Source organism: Podarcis erhardii (assembly GCF_964252035.2).
Source record: "Podarcis erhardii genome assembly, chromosome: 5".
Lineage (NCBI taxonomy): Eukaryota > Metazoa > Chordata > Lepidosauria > Squamata > Lacertidae > Podarcis > Podarcis erhardii.
The window spans coordinates 19,003,581-19,029,438 of record NC_138509.1 but is presented as its reverse complement, the minus strand read 5'-3'; the positions used below and the strand labels follow the sequence as shown (position 1 = coordinate 19,029,438).

Genomic DNA, 25,858 nt, shown 5'->3' with positions numbered 1-25,858 from the left:
TGACTTAGTTGGTCTTTAAGGTGCTACTGGAAGGAATTTGTTTTGTTTTGACTATGGCAGACCAACACGGCTACCTATCTGTATATGGGCTGAACTGTATGTGATGCTATATGTGTTGCTTGAAAATCAGGTGACCCGATACTAAGGAGGACATAGGTACCATGAGCATCTACAAAGGAAGATGCAATTGCCCAAATACCTAGACAGATATTAAAAGATATAAGAAACCTCTTATACTTTAAAAAACAAACCAACCAACAAACCTATTTTCATTAATCAGAAACAGTGACAAAAGCCGCAATCTTATACAAATATAGTTGGGACATATGCCCCATTAAATTGAATTGAGTTTGCCTCTGCGTAGACATGTATAGGATTGCACTGTAAGACAACCTAGTGATGTAGAAAAAATTGGCTCCTTTTCCCTTATGGTGTATCCAAGAGCCCTCATAGAGTGCTTAAGTGGGTTCCCTATCAGTAGGAGAAAATAAGAGGCCAACCAGAGAATATCGAGAAGCAAAGCAGCTAGTAAGCCTGATCTTTATTAAACTGTTACAACAGGGTCCTCACTCACCACGTGCAGGAGGGAGGAGGAACCCAGAATCATGGTGTGCAAGCCCTTATATAGACTATTGAAATTGCCCACCCTGTAGCTCAAGACCACCCCCCAAAACATCATACATACATCACAGAAGGAAGTGGTCTACAACAGAAATCCTGTCTGCCAGAATACCTGACAATGGCCAGTGATTGCTTACTTGGGCAGCCTGGTCATTCTTTTGTGATGGTAAATACTCCTGAATCCAGGTCACGGGCTCACCCTATTAATACACAAAGATGCCCTAAAGACAGGTAAGCAAAAAGCAATGGAGAGACTTTCCCATTTCCTTCCTCCTTGCAGAGAAAAATTTGAGGTCAATTTGGGAGAGTCAAAATGGTTTCAGGATTGCTCTCCTGTACTATTTATGAGCATTCATTTTATACACAGTGGTACCTCAGGTTACATACGCTTCAGGTTACATACACTTCAGGTTACAGACTCCGCTAACCCAGAAATAGTACCTCGGGTTAAGAACTTTGCTTCAGGATGAGAACAGAAATCGTGCTCCGGCGGCGCGGCAGCAGCAGCAGGAGGCCCCATTAGCTAAAGTGGTGCTTCAGGTTAAGAACAGTTTCAGGTTAAGAACGGACCTCCAGAACGAATTAAGTACTTAACCCGAGGTACCACTGTATATGACACCTTAAGTTCTTATAACACTAGTAATGAAGAAGGCATGGCTGTTAAGAGAGCTATAGAGAGAGGGCTTCAAAGTCTCATTCAACCACTGACTCTCCCTTTGTGACACCCAAAGAATCTTCTGCTTTTATTGCTATGGCGATGGAGGGGCAAATCATTTCTGACTACACTGGGAACCTAAGATCTGTTGCGACAGAACCAAGGAATTAACAGGCCAGGTTCTGACTAAGCACACTGGTTTTCTAATCCACCGTTAATTCCTGTGAGTATTTGTGTACCAAGATCTGTGAGAGTTCATGTGTGTAGAAATAGGCAGCACCGCTGGATTCTTTCGCTATTTGGATACTCCCTCTTAAGTCAATAAGAAAATCTTCCCTGCAGTTTCACCCAAGTACATTTTTTGGGGATTGGTTGTTAGTGGGAAACACTCATTTTGAAAGAGGAAATATTAAGCAGACTTGGATCGTTTTGACCAATACAGCATTATGGCTGTCAGTCATTTAAAAGTTTTTTATCTGATTAATTATCTGTCTAAGCAATCAATTAAGTGTAAACAAATGTGCACATTACCATATTTTAATATTAATTCTGGTTTGAGCTATTGAAAGAAATGCAAGGTGACTTATAATTTAACAAAACAGAAGCTACATTTTATTACTTCCCCATTTATTTTCTACTACAATAGCACATGAAGAAAATGGCTGCCAAAAATAATAGTCTTTAAATCATAACCGCACTGATTAAAAATTGCCCTTGATGATTAAAACTACCTCAACCAATTAATCAACTAAAACTTTGGTTGCTTAATCTACCAATTAACTGTACTAATCTTATCCATTAATTTTATCTACTAAAGTTCACACCTTGTAAATAACACTTTTGATTTTAGAACTGATAGATGAATCAGGTGGTTACTGTGTTTTCCCAAAAAGGATAATGTAAAGGTAAGTTGAATGGCAGCCAATACTTTGAGTTCATTACCCTTTCACATTTTTTTTCACAATGTCAGGAACATTCAGTGGGGTCTTGGACTTGGGGGGACGCTGGGCAGAGTTTCAGCTTGATAACCACCACTATCTTGCTCTACTAAAGGAGGGGCGGGGGACTGCAGGGAGACCAGCCACACAATGAAATCAGACGAAAGTGGGCTAAGTAACCCCCACCCCTACTCCTCTAATTCAGATTTGCTTACTTAGCGAACAAAGATCTATTCTTGGTGGCTAAAGATGGTCCTGGCTCCCAATTATGGCGGAGCTAGGACTGACACAGTCATAAGCTCCCATCCAATCACCTTGTATAGATCTCATATTCTTTTCAGATAAACATTTTGGCTGCGTACACCTCAACCATTTCCCCAAAGAATCCTAAGAACTGTACTTTGTTAATATTTCTAGTCAGATATAGGTTGTACCGGGGACCTGCAGTTTCAGGAATGTAGTGAGCTGAGACAAGTTCAAACAACTGATGCCCAGTTAAGTTCAGTAAATATTCAGTATGTGCATTTAACTTGTGTGCATTCAGCTTTACATATGTGCCCCTCACCAAAAAAGGTGGAGTGAAAAGTGGTGAGGTTTTGGAGAAATGGCTTTGGCTATTCCACCAACCATTGAACCTAGTGTGTTTTGAGTATACAGTGGTACCTCAGGTTAAGTACTTAATTCGTCCTGGAGGTCTGTTCTTAACCTGAAACTGTTCTTAACCTGAAGCACCACTTTAGCTAATGGGGCCTCCCGCTGCTGTCACGCCACCGGAGCACGATTTCTGTTCTCATCCTGAAGCAAAGTTCTTAACCTGAAGCACTATTTCTGGGTTAGTGGAGTCTGTAACCTGAAGCGTATGTAACCTGAAGCGTATGTAACCCGAGGTACCACTGTACACGATTTTTGCTTTCAGTGCAATCCCCGGGACGTAACCACCACGTAAGTTGGGGACTTACTGTATACATAAGACCAGCCCAACAACAAGGTGCGCTTGTCAGTCATGTGCCAAAGCAATCTAGAGGACAGTGTGTGTTTGAGGTTCCCTGGTGACAACTTATTTTGAATTCCAGCCTCAGCATTTGAAGGTAGCCTGGTTGCACAGCCGCCTTTTCTTGCTGTAGGATGACATAATAGCAGATTTAATGAGAGGACACTTTCTCTCTAATGACCTTCACAACACTTCACCCCTTCTGTAATGTCAGTGGAACTATGTCGGTCTTCAAATATTACACAATGCCAACAGTTTGGTAACATTTAGCTAATGGTCAGAAAGGAGGGATTCACAGATATTCCCCAGAGTTTTTGACAAGGAGTGTAAGGCACTCACAGAGCATTTAGTTTGCCTATTTTAGCACACTGGTATAAATAATACATATACATATGGAGGTTTTCGAAGAAGCAAAAAGCACAACTGCTTGAGGTGAATTGAGGCCCTCACCGAATGTAGAAGGCTAAAATCTATGCAAAACTCTTCTGTACTTTCATAGGTAATGGGATGTAACAAGATTTTTTACAGCTGGAACTTGCTGGAACTCAGTTCTGGCACCTATCAGGTGGGCACCATTACCATTCAAAGAGAATGAGGGAGGTGTCCACAGTGAGTGCCAGCATTTATTCTTCTAGAAAAATAGCACTGGATGTCACAGTTCTGAGGAAAAGGACTAAAGGCATACTCGGAGATGATTCAAGAAGTGAAACAAGTCACAGATCAAAAAGTTAAAGTTGTGAAGTGACCATCTGAAGCGAACACTTGGTTCAAGCTTGAGGATTTTTGAAAGTCCCTTCTATTCTTTAAAAATTTAAAGAATTTCTTATTTCTTATTTCATCTTATTTCTTGTTTGCCTTGTCTTTCTGTTTCAGTGATGGGGAACCTGTAGCTCTCCAGATGTTGTTGGACTACAACTCTCATCATCTCTGACCACAGGCCCTGCTGGCTGGGGTAGATGGGAGCCCAATATCTGGAGAGCTATGGATTCCCCAACCCAGAAATTTAACACATTTAACAAATAATTTTATTGTTATATTTGTTATATTTATTTGTTATGTAACAATAAATGTTCTGCCTTTTAATGGTCTCCTAAAATCTGCTGCTTGAGGTGAATTATCTCACTCTGCCGGATGTTACAGCTGGCTATGTTTTGCATTTTAGCTTTGTTAAGTTTTTTTCTGAGTAAAAACTTCTATAGACAGGAATTATAGACATCCATATGGTGCAGAGAGCCTTCTGTGGCATGAAGTGTGGACATAACCCTCTGGGGATGAGGGGAAATATTTTGGAGTTATACAAGATAGCATTGTCACGTGGATACAGCTGGGCTCTGAGTCTTATTGGATTAATAATGCTTATGGATTGTGGTAAAATATATAAGCTCAAACTCTGAGCACAAATCAACAAATAGTGTGACTCAGAAATCAACCAAAATCAAAATCAACAGAATACCTTCCCAAATAGCCATTCCAAAGAAGGCAAAGCTACAACCTCAGGTTATTTTCCCCTTAGATACCAACCTTGGCTGCGTACATATCGTACATTTAAAGCACATTGAAAACAAACACATCCTAAAATAATCATGGGAACTGTTGTTTATCCCTCACAGAGCTACATTTCCCAGCACCCGTAAAAAAACTACTCTTTCCAGGATTCTTTGGGGGATGTGCTTTAAAGGCATGATGTGTATGCAGCCTGGCACATACTAAAGACTCCTGCCATCTTTTAATTCTTTATTTAATAAATTTATACCCCCATCCCACCCCTCCTCCCAAAGAAGCATAGGTTTTTGTGGGTGGGTTCCTACAAGATATTCTATTTATCTGACATTATAATAAATTTGCATTCCTATGGAAAGGGACCCCGAGGGTCATCTAGTCCAACCCCCTGCAATGCAGGAACTCAGCTAGATCATACGGAACAGATGGCCATCCAATTTCTGCTTAAAAACCAGCAGTTGATGCTAGTAAATAAATGAACAGCTGCACACATGCACACACACACATATACAGTGGTATCTTGGTTTACAAACTCAATCCGTTCCAGAAGTCGGTTCTTAAACCAAAGTGTTCTTAAACCAAGGCGTGCTTTCCCATAGCAGTGGGGGACTCAATTTACACTCAACAGGTAGCCAAACTTGTTCTTATTCCAAGGCAAAGTTCACAAACCAAAACACCTACTTCCAGGTTTGCAGCATTCTTAATCCAAGTTGTTCATAAACTAAGCTGTTCTTAAACCAAGGTACCACTGTATATAGATATTCTAAAGACAACACAAGTCCCCAGTGCTCTCTCATCCAAAGGAAACTAAAACCTATGGTACGCTTGGTCTTCTTGCTATTCAGGGAAGTAAAGACTCAATAACAATATTCACACCAAGAATATTGGGTCATATAGTATTCGTTGCTGGAATTCTAACAACTTCACATTTCTACTTGATACATATGATGATGCTCAAAAGGAAGGTTCTAGAAATACTGTCAGCAGCCCCAGGCTCTCTCCATCACAGCTTTTCAATGCATGCAGATAGTAACCACCTCTGGGTGAAAAGATGTCCTTTCCACATTTGAAATAAAGTATGAAATAACAAATTTACTGTGTTGCAAAACACAGACAATTCAAAACAAAACAAATTCCTTCCAGTAGCACCTTAAAGACCAACTAAGTCAGTTCTTGGTATGAGCTTTCGTGTGCATGCACACTTCTTCAGATACACTGAAACAGAAGTTTCCAGACCCTTCTATATAGTGAGAAGGTGGGGAGGGGACCCTTCACTATATAGAAGGGTCTGGAAACTTCTGTTTCAGTGTATCTGAAGAAGTGTGCATGCACACGAAAACTCATACCAAGAACTGACTTAGTTGGTCTTTAAGGTGCTACTGGAAGGAATTTGTTTTGTTTTGACTATGGCAGACCAACACGGCTACCTATCTGTAAACAGACAATTCAAGTTTTCTACATTTCATTCTTTTTACAGTGCAGTCTGATGCATGTTTACATGGCAGTAAATCTCACTGCATTTAAAGGGGTCTACTAAACAACAACAACATTCCCAGTCCAGTATCCCTAGGACTAAAGCTTTCAATGTCCAATTGAACAAACCACTGCTTTGATTTGGGCAGGCTCCTTTTTCAGAATTCATCCTATTCTAATCTGTGTTCTTCCCTGCTTTCCTGTGAGGCCACCTTTCCAGTTTTCCAATTTCCAGTTCTTTCTGTACAATGACCTGGCTGCTAGCATTTCTGATTGCTGGTATATAGATGAAAAATGCAGGCTAATGGATATAGTTATTGTGGTGAAAGCATCCCACTTAGCTTGAGCCTGTCGTGGTGTTTCACAGTTGTTTTATTTGTTGTGTCCTCTGCTGTCTCCCACACAATGGACACCAAGAATGATACTATCTCTCTATATAGTTTGTTTGCCTGATAGTATAGTGATTTTGTCCTGCAGTGCAATCTCTGAAAATCTAACAGACTACGGCCAAGGTAGGAGTTCTTCTGCTCTCACAATTCTGAAAAGCAGGATGTCTATATTTAAGTTGCAAGTTAACTCTGTACAATGGCCTGCAAAATGTGCAAGAACCCTGAGGTAGGGCCACATCAATGCTTTTTGCATTGTGGAGTGGTTTGGAATCACCTGAGTTTTATTACAATCCTTTTGTATGCAACATGTGTTACTTTGGTTGCAGCTCAGGGTAAGGAGCAGACACTGGCCTTCATTGCACGCTAATAAAATGATTTATGGTTAACTGAGAATCCTGTAGAGCTGATTTGTTGCCCCCTTGAAGCATTCCTGAAAAATTAAAGGACACAGTTTAAGAAAATTTCAAATTCACTGAGCCCCAAATCTCTGGTGAGTTTCTGCTCTTCATAGAAAAAGCCACACACAATGGCCTCTTTTCATCTGCCTTCTCTGGAAGACTTTCTTGGAAACTCTTGCTGCTGCTTAAGGAAAGCTGTATGACTAGCCTCAGCTGAGATCTTGCCCTCTCTTTCTGGTGAAAGTTTATCCCCCTTGACTGGCTGGCTGGCAATTCTAGTAACCTTAAATTGAAGTGCAGAGGAGGTAAGCTGCATAAAGAACAGCCATAGGCATGGTGGAAGGATCCTTCCTGCTAAGGATCTACCAAAGCAGCCTGGCCAATTCTGATTTTACTCCATAGTCAGCTGTTTTCTTTCGACTTTTCCTGTTAGGGAATGAAAACCAAGCTCTGCAGAGCGGGCTGGGGCTGCAGGTCTGACTTGGCCTCTGTCTGCTTCCACTGCTGCTTGGCTTCCTCTCCCTTTCCTGCCCAATTTAAAACTGGCTTTGCATTTCACACAGGGTGATGACACTGCTCTGGCTTGCACTATTCCCGATACCTCTCTCATGCTGTGCGTCTCTAAAATCAGGAACAGAAGTCCTCTATAGAGAATTAGGGACAAAATGTCTTCAAATGTTTTCCATGAACAAAAGAAGGAAATGATTAGCTTTAAGGGATTAACCAGTCTTTCTGCAATATGTATGTATTCAGAAGATCTGGAGTTTACTTGTGCCATGGAACCAGGATGAACCCAGAAGCAGACCAGCTCTGAAATCATTTTCTAAGATTCCTGCATTTTCTATTTTGCAGGAGAGCCATTATGCTCCTTCCTGCTTGCAGGATTCTGCTTGGCCACTATGTGAGCAGGATGCTACATGATCCAACAGGGCCTTTCTTGCTTTTGAAAGTTTATGCAATGGGTTTCAGTTGAAGAATTAGAAGAGGAGGTGTCTGTTTGAAAGATTTGGGGAGTTGAGGGCCCGATTCTCGACTGAACCTCCCTAAACCACACAAGCCTCCATTCTTGATTTCTGCTCCCTTTCCCACACTTTCCATGCTGTTTCTGATTTTCTTTATGAACTAAATAAATGATTCAGCAGCTGGGGTAGGGCTGAAATGGAAGCGTACAGGGGTACCAACTTGAATAAAATATTGTGGGTGCCCAGGTCAGCCTCGCCCTACATAATCAATCACATGATGCAGTGCACAAACACTATTAGAATGGGAATGCCCATCAACTTTGTGGGGGCCCGGCTCACTCAAATATTTTATTGTGGGGGCCAAAGCCCCCATCGCCCCTAGTACAGTCATACCTCTTGTTACATTTGCTTCAGGTTATATCTTTTCAGGTTGTGTCCCGCGGCGACCCGGAAGTACCGGAAAGGGTTACTTCCGGGTTTCATCACTTGCGCATGCGCAGACGCTCAAAATGACATCACACACATGCGCAGAAGCAGCGAGTCGTGACCCGCACAGATGCAGGTTGCGTTCTGCTCATGTTGCGAATGGGGCCCCGGAACGGATCCCGTTCGCAACCAGAGGTACCACTGTAGTTGACTCCTGTGGAAGGCTATGTCCTATTCCCTGCACTTTACACATTTGTCCAACTGGCCCTGGAGTCATTGTATGGAAGTGGAATGAGCAACAGTATCAGAATCCTACAAGTGATGAACAGTCAGATCATTTCACACCCTTAGAAATGTTTTTTTGTAGCCTTTGTAGCAAATATTTTCTTTTCTCATGGTTTACTATTCTGCTCAATGCATGTGCCCTTTGAGTGCTCATGAAACAATTTAGCAAGCACATGAAAGCAAGGAACCTTCTCTTGCATAACCACCACCAAGATAAGTTAGAGCTGCATCATGAAACAATCTGATGCATTTCTGAATTTTCCAACAGCTTTTGCCCAAGGGGACTGTTAAACTTGGGACACAGGAACAATTTAGTCTTTTAAAATATTGTTCTGAACTATTCCAGAAGGTTAGTATAGGGACATCTAGGGATGTGCCCTTCTTCCTGTCTCTCCAGCTAAAAATTCTAAGGGGCCCTTGAAAGTTGTTCTTCCTCTCTCTCTCTCTCTCTCTCCCAGACAACCAGCAGCTAGCTGTTCTGAATATTGTTTCTTGCGTTGTTATATCACTTCTGAGTGGCTCCAGCAAATCTTACAAATTCTTCCAAGATCTGAGGCTCCTTCAGATGACCTGTTTATTGAGCATTCATCCTGATTTGCTTGCACAGAGCTTATACGGAGGGTAAACTATGTCTCATCTTCACTGAGAATTCATTCAGATTTGTTTGCGGAGATGTTATATGGCGATGAGCATTCATCCTGCATTAATTCTGATTTGCCTGCATGGCATTTATATGTCTCCCCATTAAACATTCATTCATTCCACATTTTTCAGAGCATTTTGCCAGCACTTTCCCAATCATAAAAAGTTTATTTAAAAAGTAAGTAAAAAGTAGATTTGTTGCCCAAGGGAGACAGACCACTTTCATCCACTATAATTGCGCAAATCTAAATTCCCAGGATAGTGCTCAAATATTTCCTGCAAGATTCTGTCTGGTAGTGACCCTAGACAGCTTGTGCATGTGGGGAAATAAGATAATATAAACAACTTTCATCACAGTTCAGCCTCCATATTTCCATCATGGTGAAGGGGCTTGCAACTAAGGATCTGCCCAGAGAGAAAGATAAGCTATCTAATGCTTGGGTCCTAGTGTTGATGGTGAATCTGTTTCTTCTTGCTAAATCTTTTGTTCAAATCCTGCTTCTGGAAAAAAGGTTCTCCATGTCTTCCGAGTTCTAACATCTGGTGCAGGCAGTACCAGGCGCTTATGTCATCAAGATAAATAATTGTGAAGAGCCCTTGGAAGGAAGTTGCAGCATTCATGCTATGCTGGTTGTTGACAGGTTCTGTGACAAATTGGGAGAAAGATAAGTAGAATGATTTATGATGAACAGGTGATGACTGCTTAAGAAATGAACGGACCATTTCTATGGCATGGACCACTTTTCTGCATGAGAGGCACAGGTAACTGAAGAGGTGAGTTATGTAGCACTAAATCAGACTCAGTTGTGCAACAGATTCAGTACTGTGATTGCAGTGGGTCTTCTAGGTGCCTGTGGTCTCTGAGTCTTTTCACATTCAAAATCCACATTCCATCAGTAAGATATATAACATTCCTTCCTTAAGAAGACCCCAAGCTTGAAGAGTAAGATGTGTGATATATTATTAGAAAAGCTGCTAGTGATGGCTTATTATCTGTTTCTTTAAGAAATGGTATACCCTGCCTGAGCAATTACAAATTCCCTAAGCTGCTTACATTTATTTTAATGACCACAATTTCTAACTAGAAAAAATCCTGCTAATACTAAACATCAGAAAACAAAACAACAGCAAGTAACGATGGAATGGTAAAATCAGAGGCAAAGTCTCAAACTGGTGCTCAAGAAATTAAAATGTATTATGATGGAGGTTATGCCCGGGGGAGAGCAGAATGCACTGTTTTCTTCTAATGACATAAACTGTGGAAGTTCATGTATATAGCATGTCTGTTCAAAGGTTGTGTCCTTCAAACCCATGTGTTCCAATCAGTACAAGAGGCGAATCCAAACTGCTCCTGTTTTTTAATACTGTTATGAGTTTGTGGGGTGCCTGGACTCCCCTTCCAATTCCTGGACCCTGCTTCTCATTTCTGGGTTCCAGACACTGGATTTAGCATGTTAAACTATAAGCAAGGAGCCAGCCTGGTAATGGCCCGCAAGGATGTGGGCTCTATGCCTGAGGGCAAATGGAAGGAGTCCCTCTTTCAACTCAGAATTAGTTACAAAGACAAAAGCCTTTGAAGGAGTTTTAGGGTTGGAAGGAGGGCAGTTGTTTTTAGGATTGCAATTGAGGATGCTGTAAGCTAGAGAGGAAAAATGGTAGTCTGTTAAATGCAGCAAGCTGAGCAAGGAGACAGAGGGCCATAGGCTCAGGTTGGATTATATATATATATCTATGGATATACATATGATATTTGATATAAACCATATATCATAAAGACACCACAGTCTCCTCTATGCCTTATTTCCAAAGGAAACACAAACCCTGGGTAAGCGCCTTGGTTCCTTTGGATCCTCACACCACTTGGAGACTGGGGTGGCATGTAACAATATTTTCAAAGAACAGCCATTGTATTCCACTCCCAATAATCCTTGGTGCAACCTAAAATCAGTTTTGCACCCAGCACCTGAGGTTAGCCATGTGGCAATAAAGGACCTCCTCTGTCATGGCATCCCAACTCTGGGACACTTTCCTAGTGCCTAGTTTCGTCAAATGTAGGGGCCTGGAAAAGACTTTTTTCAAAAGAAACAATCCCCAGGCTTTTGATGGCTACTTTATATCGGCAACATCTGAGCTTTTTAAAATTGTATTAACTTTTTGGTATTTGCCACACTTTGGGCTTCTTTGGGAGGAGGGAGGGATAGCTCAGACTCCTATTCATCTCAGAGTCGATGCTTCAAGCCCTACTTTGGGTAAAATATTCCTGCATTGCAGGTGGTTGGACTAGATGATCCTTATGGTTCCTTCCATTTCTACAGTTCTTTGAGTCTGTGAAAGTCAATAAGTAACAAATACATAAATGTCCACATCTGAGCAGGCGTCTGGTACGGTACCTTGCAAGAGTATTAAGTTGAACATGGACACATTCCTATACACCAGGGAGTAAGTCCTATGGTAATCACCCAATGAGCTGACATGTGCAGAATCACACTGTAAGTCAGTTGAGGGTTGTGCTAATAAATCTGTGTAGTTTGTGTAAAATTCATCAAGGAACCCATTCACCTTTAACAGCACATTTTGAGCCCGATTTCCCTTCTTCCATTTCTGTCACCCACGCTTCACATCCAGTCAGCTCCACTCCATATGTATGGTTTAATAAATAAATATTTATACATGCTAAATAGGCTAGAGAGAGAGAGATGATAGGGTTTTGTTTCCCCCAGAGGAAGGGTGTTCTGAAAGTGGGACTGTTGTTTTCCCTGTTCCCCTGGTTGCTCCTCCATGCTGCGGGCTGCTCAACTAACGGTGGCTGCAGTTCTGTGCACACTTATCTGAGAATAAAACTCACTGAATGCTGTAGACAGACTTACAAGCTGACAGGCATATAGGACTGCGTTGAAGAGTGAGCTGGCAGGCTGGCTGCTGGGGTCTCTTTCCAAATGCTGGAAAGGGAAAAGGCAAGGCTTTGACCTAACAGGAAGTGGAATCTGGCCCCGCCCCTTCCCAGAGCCTGGGAAATGATATCAGGAGGCTTTTTACAAGTCCAGGCTGACAACTGCAGATGGGGGGGGGGGGACTTTTTGCAGCAGGCTAGATAGACTTTGCAATTTTTAGCATGCTGTAATTATGGCTCAGTTGGCAGAGCATGAGACTCGTAATCTCAGGGTTGTGGGTTCAAGCCCCACATTGGCTGAAAGATTCCTGCATTGCAGGAGGTTGTGTCCAAGGAAGGTCCTAGAACAGATAATTAAACAGTCAGTCTGTGAGCATGTAGAAAAGGATGCCGTGATTACTAAGACCCAGCATGGGTTTCTCAAAAATAAGTCATGCCAGACCAATCTGATTTCTTTTTTTGATAGAATTGCAAAGTTGGTGGATCAGGGAAATGCTGTGGACATAGTGTATCTTGATTTCTGTAAGGCTTTCAACAAAGTCCCCCATGATATTCTCGCGAGGAAGCTGGTAAAATGTGTGTTGAAAGAGGTAAGCGTTTGGCGAAAGAAGAATGGCAGACAAAATTAATGGACTACGCAGAGTTAGATAAAATGACAGGAAGGATTTGAAACCTGCGGGACCAGAGATTCACAGAAGATTGGAAGAAATATACGAACTATTTGAAGAGCAACTGTAATCAACAAATTACACTAGTAGAGACTACAAGAAGTTTTGTAAGGAGAAATGTATGAAGTATTGCAAAGTAGAGAAAGAATAGAGATATTAGTTATGAGATTTAAATGTAATAGTGGAAGTAAGAAATGTATATTAAGTGAATAGATTGGAAAATTTTCAGATGTGATTGATGGAAGTCAAAAAAATGGTATAAGATATGGAAGTATGTTTAATTATTGTTGAAAATGATATGTTGAAAAACTAATAAAAAAATTATAAGAAAGAAAGAAAGAAAGAAAGAGGTAAGCATTAGGTAGATTTGTAGCTGGTTAACTGACCGAATGCATTAATGGTTCCTAGTCATCCTGGAAAAAAGTGAGAAGTGGGGTGGCCATCTGTCAGGGATGCTTTAACTGAGATTCCTGCATTGCAGGGGGTTGGACTAGATGACCCGGGGTCCCTTCCAACTCTATGATTCTATGATTCTAGATGATCCTCTAGTCCTTTCCAGGCCTACAATTCTATGATTCTATGCTAATGTGATTGTTCTCTCTCTCTCTCTCTCTCTCTCTCTCTCTCTCTCTCTCTCACACACACACGCAATTTTAGTTTTCATTTTTTTTGCTGTCTTTATATTGGGCTATTCTGCCCCTTGTAAACAGGTTTTCATGTTATTTCAGAGACCCACAAAAAATAAATTTAAAAAAATTGACCAGAGGTGAAATGGAACAAAGGAAATATGGAGAAGAGGCCCTTTAACAGTTTAAACAGAGGAAACTTCTTTCCTTGCTTTCAGAATTTTCATCCTTTTTCTCCCTTCATATGATTCACTTACATGGCCTTGGTCTTTATTTAGTTTGAGGCCACAGACATTAATCATCTAAACTGAATCTTCCTCACCATCAGCCATTACTTCAATATCATCTGTAAAGATCAACTGAACAGCCATTATCATTTGGTACTTGTAAAATCTACCACAGTTATGAAATAATAAGGGAATAAATGCTTGCCTTTGGGTGGAATCCAACTTTTATCTAAAGCGATCTGCTACACAAGAGGGAATCTGCAATTTTGTCAAAGTCCTTCAAGTAGATTAGGTCTACCAGTATTTTCTGATAAGGTTACTGTCAGGGACTCTGGGGCTTGAAGTGTCTAAGGCTGTGAGTTACTATGAAAAGTCTGTACACTGTACTAAGAACCCACTTTGAATACAGAAAAGTCTAGGGGTGCACAATAGTGCCCCTCCTCAAAGTGATTGGCAGGAAGTATGAACCCTCTGGATTGGACTATAATATAAACACTAGGAGCCTAATGTTCTGCCTTTGGCTGCACACACACCATACATTTAAAGCACATGATTTACCCCAAAGAATCCTGGGAACTGTATGTCAGGGAACTGCCATTGGAGTCAGAGGGAGAGGGAGGGTTCCAGAGGGATTACGGAGAGCGTCCCAGGAGGGAGAGAAGCAGCCCATCTTTTGGGGAGGGAAATCAGCGTAGCACCAGTGGAGAAGGGGGGGGCAGATGGGGGAATCGGCGAGGTGGCTCCATGACTCCTCGCCGGAGACCAGCGGGGAGAGCACAGGTCCTCCGCTGCCCACACCCTCCCTGCCTCCCTGCGCAGAAGGCTTCCGCGCAGGGAGAGTAGGCGGAGACTAGGCGTCAAAGAGCTTCTTTGCTGGAAGAAGTTCAAGAAACGCCCACTGACGGATTCTGCCAGCGACTGAGACTGCCACGGGTGAGTGGCTGTCCGGACAGAATAGGGTTCACCCAGGTAACTCAGCCAGGTGTGGTGACGACTTACGCACGAGCAACCCCTAGAACCATTACAGCGTAGTTCACCCAGAAAGAGCTACAAATCCTAGTACCCTTAAAAATTATAGTTCCCATGATTCTTTGGGGGGAAACTGTATGCTTTAAATGTATGATGTTTATGCAGCCCTAGTCTGAATGAGAGAACAGTGCTTTCTGTTTGCTGCACATTAAATTCTAGCAACTAGGTCAAGTCACTTCACGGACCCTGAGTTGGAGACCCCCCATGGCTAACAGCCCATACATAGCCAGTCATCTATTATTATTGATGCTATTATTATTATTATTATTATTATTTTATTAGTAAATGTAATAGCTGTATTAATGATATATAGTACATTATGTAGAGTAACTTCAACAAATGCTAGCTCCAAGGAACTTACAGTCTAAATTCAAATGGCTGGAAAGGACGATAGGATGGGGCAACTTGGCGTCCTTTTAGACAAGACTTTTAATGTGCATTTGGGGCAATTTATGCTCTTGAGGATATTGAGATGGTCATACACGCTTCCGCTTTTAGATTTGTGCCCTCATATCTTTCTCGATGGTCACACGGCATCTCTGTGGGGTCTGTAGTTCCCCCTCAACCACAGCCAAATGTTCCATTTTTAAAAAAATCTCACTTTTGTTGCGCTACAGTGCTAGGGTGTCACAGCAATATGATGACTTTTTGGTATTGTTGCCACTCCCACATTTGTCCAGTAGATGACGTTTCAGTGGAAACGAATGGAGGCTTAGCACAGCAATCACATATTTGTGCTTTTTTAAAAAAGCGGGGTGGGGAGAGATTGCACTAGGGCTCTTTGCCACATTGCTACTATCAGAGCTGTCCCGCTCTCTTTGCTGCTGGATCAGCTGGTGTTTACAGAGCTGGCTTGTAGGTAGAAAAGAGGAGGAGTGAGGGGTGTCATTGGAGTAAGGTGGCAAGCTAATAGTGAAGGCCATGTTGCATTCCCCTCCTCCCATCTTTGTTCCTTCCTTTGCTCTTGGGGCTGTGACTGCACCTTTGCCTGTCTGTGGGGTACATGGAGAGAGGAGGAAGGAGACTAGCAATAATGAGGAGTGGCAGCAAGAGTGGAAGGATTTTTAATCTTTGTTGGAAGCTGCCCAGAGTGACTGGAGAAACCCAGCCAGATGGGTGGGGTACAAATAATAAATTATTATTATTGTATTATTATTATTTTTTTAAATCGTGACAGTTTTTAAAGTGGAGTGTGCGGTCCAATTCCTGTCTGCATTTCCTGCCCAATCCCTAAAGTGAGGATCCCTCCGCAGCCTCCACTTAGTTTATTCCACCTGGAATAACAGCTATTTTCCTTGATAGAAGGGGGAAGTAAGGAGACACTTATGGGCAGTTCAGGAAGGCAAAATGCATAGGTGCTACGGCTGCTGTTTAACATCTGTTAAGCCTCCGCGATGTGCTAAGCACCATTAGGTAACTAAATTTTGCCCATGAAATTAGGGGTTCAGCTGCAGACTGTAGGAAACCCCCAATTACAGAATCAATGATAGAATAACACTCCAGGATCATGGCTGGGCCAGCTATCTTCATGAATACATTCATGGCATTTCTGGTTGGGATTAGAGCAATCTGGTAGTAGCAGTGGGCTTAGGAGGACAGTGGCTTTAATGTAACCACCACAGCACAGAGCACACCAAAGATGTTCTTCTGACTTTTCACCCTGGCTAAGCTGTACACTATGATTCAATTAGATCTCTTACATTGTTCACTGACTTTTGGTAAATTACACCTTTGATTTCTGGTCCAATGAAAAGGTGCTAATTACCTTTTTAAGTGCTCGTTTAATGTTCTGCAGTGACATAAAGCATTAGTGCAGCAGACTTGCGTGCAGGAACCTTCCAGAGTGTTCTCCCCCACTGCTTTGTTTAATCAGCCTTTTCCCATTTCTGCTTTCCTTTTCTCCACCCCTTCAAGGCCCCTACGCGGCTAGCTCTTCTGCAGATGAATAAATCTACTATATTGTTTGCTGAAATTGGCTGTCTTTTAGCGTAATGAAAACAGAAACAGATCAGGGTAGCCTGGAAGATGCTCTCCCATTGTCACATTTGGTATTTTACTTCCTGCATTCCCAATTGCCAGTATTTCTGCATCCACCAACTCCACACAAACAGAGTATTCTTCAGCAAATCTTGCTGAAGTCACAACTTGCAGAGTCTGGATAACATCCACTAGATGATAATGTAGGTTGCATTGTGTTTCCCCTGCTATATTACTCACAGGCATGTCAATAGAATTTGGAAGGCTGCATTTTTCAAAGCTACTAGATAAATAGGCACTCCTAAACTTATTTCCTTTTAAATATCCCGTTTCAACCAACAGGATTTGCTGCCAAGGAAATATGCTTAGAATGGTGCTGGGGCACTTCTATGTAGATTACTTTGTGAAGTGTCTGATTAAGACTGGTCCAGATTTTCTAGCAGGATCTGCAAGTATGGTACAGTGATGTTATGTGCCTTACCAGATAAATCCTTGTTGCAGGAAATACTTATCCTGTGGCCTCATCCGCAAACATATATTTTATTAGCTGGCAGATTTTCCTGCAAATAATCCTGGGCCTTGTAGTTTGGCAAGGAAATGGGAATTCTGTTAGTAATCTCTAGCTCCCTGTCACACAAATTTGCCACTAACCTCAGCATTACGTATGAAGAATGACCATTGTACTAGCTTATGTCTGTAGTATCAACATCCCTAGACGTACTTTGTGTTGGCACTCCTATTTGTTGGAGAAGCTTACATCTGGAACTACACTGGGGCTACATGTAACATTGACCTCATCAGAGTGTTTAAAGCCATGCCACCTTTTTTGTAGGTGCAGTTGTTCAGGAGTGTCTAACCCCTGAGCAAGGAAAGGATTCTTACTAAGGCTGTGTACACTGAATTACTGGCTTAAAACACAGGTAAAGGTAAAGGTAAAGGTACCCCTGCCTGTACGGGCCAGTCTTGGCAGACTCTAGGGTTGTGCGCTCATCTCACTCTATAGGCCGGGAGCCAGCGCTGTCCGCAGACACTTCCGGGTCACGTGGCCAGCGTGACAAGCTGCATGTGGCGAGCCAGCGCAGCACACGAAACGCCGTTTACCTTCCCGCTAGTAAGCGGTCCCTATTTATCTACTTGCACCCAGAGGTGCTTTCGAACTGCTAGGTTGGCAGGCGCTGGGACCAAACGACGGGTGCACACCCCGCCACGGGGATTCGAACCGCCGACCATGCGATCGGCAAGTCCTAGGCGCTGAGGTTTTACCCACAGCACCACCCGCGTCCCACAAAACACAGCTAGGTGGCTCTTTTACTCAATTTGGATCAAAGCACTGTTTGGGGGGGGGGAAATGCATCAATATGTAGTATTTCACAAGAAAGAACAGGACAAATATTGATTGTGGCTAACGGCACGTGTATGCCACTTCCGAAACCAGCAATGGGAGTGCACTGGATGAGGAGCAAATGGGTGTGCATGCAAAGCCTAACTACCACGCTGCCTCCACCACATCCTGAATTCTGTCCCATTTCCCCCTTGAGCTGGTGGAGCCCCAGCGGTATTGTTAGGTTGCTGTATCTCACCTCCACTCACTACAGGTGTACGTTGAGGACAGAATCACTGTGTTACTAACTGACAACATTTGATAAATGACATGCAATTGTGTTTTGGCAGCTGACAGTTTACGAGATTTCAAAGTTGACGCTTGCCAAAATCAAAGCCTTCAAGAGGTTCCAGTGGAAAGCTTTTGAATTTCAGGCTGTCAGGCAAAATGTCACATGCAAAGCCTGGCCACCTTCCAAATTTTGCCATTCACATTTTAAGTAAGTTTTCATTATTTTGGAATACTCATTTCAGATTCAGTATCGTGCACTAATGACATTTTCTCCTTTTTGGCAAATGTCTGATGGCCAGTTTCCCAAAAGCAGGGATCTGACAAAAGATGAGGTGAGAGAACAGAAGCCAGAATCCTGTTGAAATCATGGTGGTACATAAAGCAGCCTGTAGAAACTCCAGGGCTCCCTTCACTCAACAGACATTCACAGCACATGACACGGATGTAGTTTAAACACTGGTTTTTTAATGCTTTTAAGCACAATAGCCACTTTTATTCAGTTCTATGCCATTTAGGACCTGTCTGTTTAAGAGATCATCTTCCTCCATACAAATCTCACAGGCCTTTCACAGGTCTGCCTTCCAACAGGGCAAAATTTCAGATAGCTGCAACACACTCCCTCCCCCCCCCCAAAAAAAAATTAAAATTGGAGCTGTACTTCACTCTTCCTGCACCTAAGCCAGCATTCCCAAATCTGGTGCCCTCCAGATGTTTTGGACTACAACTCCCATCAGCCCCAGTAAACACATGCTGGCTAACTGGAGAACAGCAGGTTGGCAAAGGCTGCCCTAAAGTGTTCTTTTAATATGCAAGAGCAAGAATTAACTGCCTGTGGAGGGAGTTGCTCTGGTGCTCCTGTATGAGAATTACCGGTAGTTTCTGGTTCCATATCCTGGTTTTTAAGTGTGAAGAGCCTTGGGAATAATAGTACCTTTTCCTTTAAAATCTTCTACTTTTAACTTAATGACTTCCCCTCTTGTCACATACAAAGCATTCCAGGGTGGAGTTTCCCTCACTAGCCTGATCCGTCAACAGAAAAGGATAATCTTTTCCATTCACACCTCTTAATTCTACTTACCTGGGCTGCTGGAAGTAACTAATTATTCAGTTCTTCTATGTAGGTGATGAAACTCATGTGACTGGAGTGTAATGAAAGATCCCCCTGGTGATACTGGTCACTTTTGCCTGGTTGATTCTCAACCCTGTCTCTTCACTCTCAGGGCATAAACATGGGGCAGAGTAGGAGGCAGTTCAGGAATCAGTAGTAGGCCCCATACCGTGTTTTTATTCATCGGGGGGGGGGGGGTTATGGGGTGGACAGGCAGGGGGACCAGTGGTATAACAATGAAATAAATAGCATTTTGACTCGCACTGTTAAAGCTGAGCATATGCTCCATTTAGTAACTTGGGAAGGGACCATTCTTCTGCCAACAGTTCTGTGAAGAAAGGCATCTATAAATCTATGACCGGACAAGAGTTCAGTAGAGCTTGTGTATCTACACATATGCATGCTGATGTTCTTTCCATTAGATTTCTTTTTAAAATTTACTCCAGCTTATTTTATTATTGCTTCTAAAGAAGATTACATTTGTCCTAGTTTGAACTTGGAATATAATTTTAGTTTAATTTTTAACTGAGCCACAGCCCTCTGCTTTTTTTTTTTTTTAAAGAACTGTCAGATTGTTACACAAGAACTTCCTTTGCTTTCATGCCTCCCTTTCCTTCCCATAAATTTCCACTGTGACTTGACACAAGGTTTATTCTGCTGGTGAAGCGGGGGGAATTCCACTGAACTGCGGTGGAATCTTTAAAATATTTCGGTATCTGGGGCATTTTTTTTCTGGATAAAAATTGGAAGCACACACTACACTACCCCATACTTAAAAAATAAAATAAAGTACACACATATTGTCTTGATTAGCTCTCAAAACTATAGGCAGGATACATCCTTCTTGCAACTGTCCAGATAGCACTGCCTGCTGGTGTTTCACTGTCCTTTTGTCCTGCCACAGCTCAGGGATATTAATTTGCTTTCTGAGCAATGGTGATGCTTCAGGGACACTTCTGTGCCTGTCAGCTGAAGTATTGGCTGCATCAAGGAATCCTGTGTGTCCTTACTGTATTTCTCAGGATGATGTCAATGCTCATATGCTGGCAGAGAAAGAGTAATCAATATGGTATTGGGCTTCCTTGCATCAGCAGTTAAGAGTAGTTGTGCACCCAGCATAGTGGCTTTCGATGCAATCCTATACGTATCCTCACAGAAATAAATCCCACTGAGTTACATGGGACTTACTCCTAGGTAGGTGTGTATAACATTGTGGCCTTCATTTTTCAAGGCAGCCTAGTTCCCCTCTCTTGGTACACTAGTATGTCCTAGCACATAGTTTGGGAATCACTGCTTTAAAACACAAGGGGGAAGAAAGAGGGAACCATGAATTATATAATTGTAGAGTTGGAAGGGACCCGGAGGGTGCTCTCATTCAGCCCCCTGCAATGAAGAATATTTTAAATTATGATGTATTTTAAATTATGATGTAGCTAAGTTAGTTGAATGTTAGTCCCATTGAAATCAACAGAACTTAGTCATTTCTGTGAGAACTAATTTCAACTAACTTAGCCTGGATCTATCCTAAAGTACTTGGGTCATTTCATTTCCCTCTTTCTTTCCCACTTCCTTTCTTTACTATCCCTCTTCTTGACTTCAGGTGAGTGGGAGGAAAAGCTGTTTGGCTGTTTGTTTGTGTGTGAGAGAGAGAGATGTGTAAAACAGAGAAGCATCTTAAGGAAGTGTTAGGGCATGATTGGGGAACTTGCTGCCCTCCAGATACTGGTGGACTACCAACTCTCAGCATCGCTGACCATTGGCCATGCTTGGTCAATGAGAAAAGATCAGCAGATCATCAGTCATCAGTCAAGTACAGATATAAAGTTAGTGACTTATCTTAAGAGTACTGATTTATGCAGAATGACCTGCTTTTTAATTCTGTACTGGCTAGTTTCACGAGCTAGAGAGAAGACACCAGGGAGGTGACAAAGGGCCAGGGGGAAGTGCCATAGCTCAGTGACTTAGCATCTGCCTTATATTTAGAAAGTCCCAGGTTCAGTTCCTGGTGTCTCCAGGTATGGTGAGGAAAAATGCTTGTCTGAAATTCTGGACAGCAGCTGCCACCTAGAGTAAACAATATTGAGCTAGATGGAATGATGGTCTGACTCAAAGTATGACAGTTTCTTATGCCCCTGTGTCAAGCCTGTTAAGAAGGGATCTTGAATGGCTCTGATAGACCTGGAGGAAATTGCCCCTGAACAGAACAGAACCAGCAGCCTTTCAAAAACTGTTGGAACTCTACATGCTCCTTCTGTTATAGTACTTGGATCACTTCTGAACCAGCTTCTTCAATACCATCATTTGGCCATCAGGGATGAGGACATTCTAGCTCAGCAGAAACCAAGCCAAACATTCTCTTGACTCAGTGGCGTAGCGTGGGGGGTGCAGGGGGGGCCGGCCGCACCGGGTGCAACATCTGGGGGTTAGGGTTAGGGGGCGCAAATCCATGGGTTAGGGGGCACAAATCCATGGGTTAGGGGCGCAAATTACTTGCCTTGCCCCGGGTGCTGACAACCCACGCTACGCCACTGTCTTGACTTGCAAGCCGCCATGGTAGTGACAGGAGGAGGAGGTGAAGGTAGTTATGATTAGATGGGCTCAGGACATTGGACATACCATCTTGATGAGTGAGTGGGAAACACTCTGGAAAATAAGCATGAACTTTGCAGCATGCTACCATTAAAGAAAACATGTTAAAGATGCAATATAGTTTGTATCAAAACTTTCAAATATATATAAAAACATAGCAAACAACTGTTGGCTGTGCAGGGAAGGTGAAGGAGATACGTATCACATGTGGTGGACATGCAGAAATATTAGAGAGTTTTGGAATCTCATTTATGATGAGCTGAAAAAGATCTTTAAGTTAACCTTCTTAAAAAAGCCAGAACCCTTTCTGCTTGGAATTTCAGGTAAAGACATTCCAAAAATCTAAGAGAAAATTGTCTATATGCAACGGCTGCAGCCCAAATACTGATCGCAATGAATTGGAAAGGGGGGAAAGTTCCAACCTTATCAGATTGGCAGTGCAAATTACTGGAATATGCGGAAATGGCGCAATTGACTAACAGGCTAAGAGGTAATACAAGACAATCATTTATTCAAAATTGGGATATGTATAAGAGATATCTACAGAATAACAGCGGTACAATATCTGTGGCAGCATTTGAATGACCCTTGTCTAAATGAACTGTTAAGAAACAAGAAAAAACGTATGAATTGTTGTAAGAAAGTATTAGAAATTACAGAAAGAGTAAGGTAATAATGATAAGTACATTCATCACCAGAAAGGTTATATGCATCGGGAAATGATAAGAAGTCTATTCTATGTTAGCAAAAAGATAGGAAAAAAGAGATTGCATAAATTTAATTTAAATTTAATTTTTGTAAACATATATAAGATTATTAGTACATGATTGTTTTCATCTTGGTATATTGTGTATATTAACTACGAATTTCAATAAAGTATTTAAACTGGGGGGGGGGGGAGACGTCTGGGCTTGGCAGCCAGTCTCCAAGTCAACACCTCCAGCCTTACAGGCCCCAAGGAGATGTACTTTGCCATGGAGAGCTTATGCTGATTTACGGACCAGCACTGCTTGCCTGGGTGCCTCTCTGCTTCTTTATGCTCAGCATGTCTCTTTATAAATAAACAGTTCTCGTAAAAACAGCACACGTCTCCAGTGCTCTCTCCTCACAAGGAAACTAAATTCTGTGTAGCACTGCTTCTGAAACTTCTCACTGCTTGGGGAAGGAGGGAGTGTGTAACACCATTATTGCAAGAGACAATGTGGCCTGTTAGATTTCATTCAATTATTAGTTGAAAGGGGAAGCCTTTTTTTAGTTTAGGGCGTGCGCATTTGCCACAGAAAAGAAGAGATGAAGGCTGTTTAGACCCTGCAGGAACCAGCAAATATTCCTTTTAATAGCCTATATGAGGCCCCACAAGTGGAGCTTCCTTTTGCCTATATTTAGAAATTGCCAGTGCACAGAAAGAGCATAAATGCTTGTCCATTGTCTGTTTCGTTAACATAGTTATTTGGATGGATGCTGGATCCATCTGTTGTGCCGCCTGCTGTCTTACTGTTTAAAAGGCTGATACACCACACATGGCTCATAGGAAAGGAGCCCTGAGAGCCGACAAGGCTTCAGTGCTTACGTCCCATTCGATTATCTTCATGTGAATTAAACCATTTCCAGAAGGGAATGCATTTTGCTTTATTTATTTATAGTTTGATTCTGTGCAACAATGAAATCTGTAGCTTGTTGGAGCAAGGGAAGAATAAATTCCACCAGCGAGATCTCCGCCACTCATTTTACATGCAGGACAAATTGATTTTGAGGATGTTGATGCTTGTCAGCGTTACTGTTTTAGATTTGTGGCTATGTGTCCTGCTTTCGAATGCCATCTATCTGTGACTTCTATTGTGTGTTTTCAAAGGTGTCTAGTACAGTAGAGAAAATGAGCTGCTATGAAAATAAGAATGCTCTGTGAACTCCTGGTTCAAATCTTGCTTCATCCCTAATTCACTGGGAAGCCTCAGACGAACCGCCATCTCAGCCTTAGAGATAATAAAACTAGTCTATTTTACAGGGCCGTTGTAAGGATTATTGAGGGCTTGTGAAGTGATTTGTGTGTGATTTGGTCCCTGTGAGTGATGTGGGGGGGGGGGAGCGGGAATTACCACAGGGACCCTCCTTGCTTTCTGTCACCAGCAGTCATAACCCAGATAAAATAGATTATTAGCCTGGTGAGCTTCCCTTGTGAGGAAGTTGCACAGAATGAGTGCTGCTACAGAGATGACTACTCAGAGCTGCCAGCCTAAATTTAGGTGGTCAAGCAGGGCTTTCTACAATGATTTATGGATTGCAGGGGCACTTTATGGGTCAAGAGATTCCTTCTAGCACCCTGGCGGAGGTCCATTTAGGGCTTTAAATTTAAGAACCAGCACCTTAAATTGTTTTTGGAAGCAAACTGATAAGCAGTGTTGATTTTATATAGGGTTAAAGGTAAAGGTAAAGGGACCCCTGACTGTTAGGTCCAGTCGCAGATGACTCTGGAGTTGCGGTGCTCATCTCGCTTTACTGGCCAAGGGAGCTGATGTACAGCTTCCGGGTCGCGTGGCCAGCATGACTAAGCTGCTTCTGGTGAACCAGAGTAGTGCACGGAAATGCCGTTTACCTTCCCGCCAGAGCGGTACCTATTTATCTACTTGCACTTTGACCTGCTTTTGAACTGCTAGGTTGGCGGGAGCAGGGACTGAGCAACAGGAGCTCACCCCGTCATGGGGATTTGAACCACTGACCTTCTGATCGGCAAGCCCTAGGCTCTGTGGTTAGACCACAGCGCCACCTGGGTCCCATAGTGCCACCTGCACTATGGGCTAATATATTCCAAACATGTTCCAGATCATATAGACAAGACAATGCACACAAGACCTGCTCTGGCAGTTTACCAAGCATAAGTAAGTCAGGGTCAGAACCTCCTTCCATTAACCTCCCCCCTCCATGCATTCAGTAAACACAGATGGTCTTATGCACAGGGTTATTCTTGGTCTACCTTGTTCCAGGACGCTGTCTTCAAGCAGCTCATCAAGCTTTGTCCAGACCTTCAACAGATATACAACCTCTATAGCACCACTGACTCTCAGGAGCTGTGCCAATTTGCAAGAGCTATAAGCTAGGGTTTGACCCAGGATCTGAGAGCAAATGTGCCTGGCCTGCTGGTTTCAATGATCCTCAAACTGAAGCCACTCCTAAAAATCAATTAGACAGCACTTTGTTTCTTATCGCAGTAGCAGCAACCACAGCACTCTCTTGGAAATGGGAAGAAAGGGCAGAGGGAAATAACCACAGAACAAAAAGACGGGAAAAAATATATAATCTGGGATAATCAGTGGACTTTCTGGGATCCCAACCGCAAATCCTCTGACAAAATACAAGGAGACAGAAGGGACTTGGTTTCAGATGGAAAGTCAGCTAAATAGGTGAATGAGTCCCCTTTAAACTGTCATCATTAATTTGAGCCAAACTTAATTTTAAAAAGCTAAACCAAAGCAGCTGGATCTAGGAAGTGATGCTGACCTCTGCACTGGCTGTTTTCCTGTTCTCCACTGAGTTGATCATCAGCTTCCACTTAAAGCAGACTAGAGGAGCCGACACGCTTGCTAGAATCTGTTATTTTCTGAATATTATTTTTTGACATTATCAGCTTGAAGCTAACTCCATTTCCTGAAAAGGAAGCTCTCTTGAAGTATCCTCTTTATTGGTTCGGCTGAAATATTAAGGTGCCAATCCAAGAAGCATTATGCCAAAACCAATGGGATGCCATTTCACCAAATGGCTGGAATGAATACGGAAATGTAGTCATAGTTGGAGAAGAAGCAGTACCTTTATGACATCAACCACCATTCACCCAATCCCTGCTCTTTTCTCAGATAT

The 25,858-nt window shown here is 42.5% G+C and overlaps 1 long non-coding RNA gene across 1 annotated transcript; it reads left to right on the top strand.

Annotated features, from left to right (window-relative positions):
• Window positions 1–1,406: 1,406 nt before the first annotated feature.
• On the top strand, window positions 1,407–22,570 carry LOC309342789. Its single transcript, XR_014156997.1, has 4 exons — window positions 1,407–1,499; window positions 9,097–9,259; window positions 9,922–10,054; window positions 22,330–22,570. It is a non-coding gene; the product is annotated as an uncharacterized lncRNA (long non-coding RNA).
• The last annotated feature ends 3,288 nt before the right edge of the window (window positions 22,571–25,858 follow it).